At 65.2% G+C, this 1,926-nt stretch overlaps 1 protein-coding gene across 1 annotated transcript in view; it reads left to right on the top strand.

The window, feature by feature from the left end:
* Positions 1–1,926, top strand: part of TSPO (translocator protein) — an 8,662-nt gene continuing 6,736 nt past the window's right edge. Inside the window, exon 1 of the mRNA XM_006108005.3 lies at positions 1–123. The gene's annotated coding sequence lies outside the window, so the exon portion shown is untranslated. The remainder of the gene's footprint in view (positions 124–1,926) is intronic.

The raw sequence follows: 1,926 nt of genomic DNA, 5'->3' as shown, positions 1-1,926 counted from the left end.
CCTCTTCCGCCCACTCCTGCCATGAGCCAGCCGGGCAGGGGGAGGGTGCCCCCAATCCGCTTGAGCACCGTTTCTAGGGCAGGAGACCCCAAGCCAGACCGGGGAGGTTTTGCCCAAAGCCAGGTAAGACCCCAAGCGGCTTAGAACCTGGTCCCGAGCCCCACTCCAGGGCGCAGGTGCGCAGGAGCCTGGACATGGGCCTGGTGACCTACCCGTCCCCTAGGCACACCTGCCAGAGAGGGAAACTGAGGCCCGCGGGCTGCCAGCGGTGGACACTGCTGGGTGCTGGGGTGGCCTGGCAGGTGCCCTGGGCTGCTCTGGGCGGCCAGCCGCTCCCGCCGGCCTGTGGAGGCATGTGGGCACCTGGGCAGCTGCCTGGCGCCAGCCACGTGCTCCAGGGTGGGCTGCAGGAGGGCGGGCTGGGCCTCTCCAGGCCGGTCCACGAGGGCCACGGGCAGGGAGGGGGTGGCAGAGGCGGCTGCGAGCGAGAAGCAGCCGCACAGCAGGCCCTGGACCAAGGCTGTGCCGCCGCCAGGATGTGGGCTGAGGGCCCTGTGTCTGTGGGGCAGAGTGGGGCCCCCAGGGCAGGAGACAGGCGTCAGCTCCTCCCTCAGCGTCTCCAAGGGAGTGGAGCTTGTCCACTGGTGTGCAGGACCGTGAGCTGGGGAGGGAGCGGAGCAGGCCTCCGCGAGGCAGGGAGGCGGGCGGCCTCTCCTCCGCCTCAGAGGGCTGCCCCCATCCCCAGAGGGAGCCTCGCAGGGAACCCTGGGCCCCGAGGGGGGACTGAGGCTCAGCAGGGACCATTGGCCCAGGGTGAAGCGACGGCCGGGAGCTGGGCTCCCAACCAGGGGGGTGTGTGGTGGCTCGGGGTGGGGTGAGGCCCACAGGGAGGGAGCCTGCTTGTTGCTATGGACACTTTTGCCTTTTCATCATTTCAGTTTTGAATCTTGGTTTTTAAAGTTTGTATTTTCTTTTACTTCTTTTTGATTGTGCCAGCAATGCCTGGGTGCGCTCTGTGTTTAAACAGTAGTCATGCTCCATAAAGCAAGTTTCTTCTTGTCACCCAGCCTGACCCAGCACAACTCCAGCCCACATCCTGGCCTCAGTCCTACCCCAGCCCAACCCTAGTCCTACCCCAGTCCTACCCCAGTCCTACCCCAGTCCTACCCCAGTCCTACCCCAGCCTGATCCAAGCCCAGTCCTCCCGGTTTCCAGCGGCCGTGGGTCCTCCCAGACCTGTCGTCTGGTACGTCGGACACTTTCATGGTGGAAAAGCTTTACAGAGGTTATAATGAGGATTAGCTGTGAGGCCTTCACACACACACACACACACACACACACACACACACACACACACCAAGTCCCTGGGACCAGGGAGAGAGAGGCCGGAGGCTGGGTAAGCTGGGAGGGAGGGGTCAGAGAAAGGGCAAAACCCTTTGTGCTGCTTGGGGCAGCTTTGCCACCGTCTGTAGGGAGCGTCACCTCCAGAGGGTCCACGGGGACGGAGGAGCCCCAGGGACCCACTGGCTCAGCCCACTTAGCAGACGGGGACTCAGAGGCCGGGAGGTGAGGCCCCAGGGCCAGGAGTGAGGTCACAGGCTAGGAGGGCCTGGGGCCCCGTCCGGGGACAGGGCGGGTTCAGATCCTGTAACTGCTGCCCGATGCTCCGAGGGGCTGGGACAGGGGCCTTAGGGCGGCGGGAGGGAGGCCCTTGGCATGGTCAGTGGGTGGAGGAGTCCAGGAGGGAGGTGGGTGACACAGGCCGACGTGCCATGTCAGGATGGGAAGGAGGCCGAGAGGGGAGGCGACACAGCGTTGTGAGTGGACGTGTGGCCCAGAGCGCAGGCCAGCGGAGTCCCAGCTCAGGGGGTGGGGGTGGAGTTGTTGGCCTCGGAGTTACACAGACCCAGGCAGTTCTGAGATGCC

This window comes from Myotis lucifugus, unplaced genomic scaffold (assembly GCF_000147115.1).
Source record: "Myotis lucifugus unplaced genomic scaffold, Myoluc2.0 scaffold_1654, whole genome shotgun sequence".
Taxonomy (NCBI): domain Eukaryota; kingdom Metazoa; phylum Chordata; class Mammalia; order Chiroptera; family Vespertilionidae; genus Myotis; species Myotis lucifugus.
This window is presented reverse-complemented; position numbering and strand designations above follow the sequence as displayed.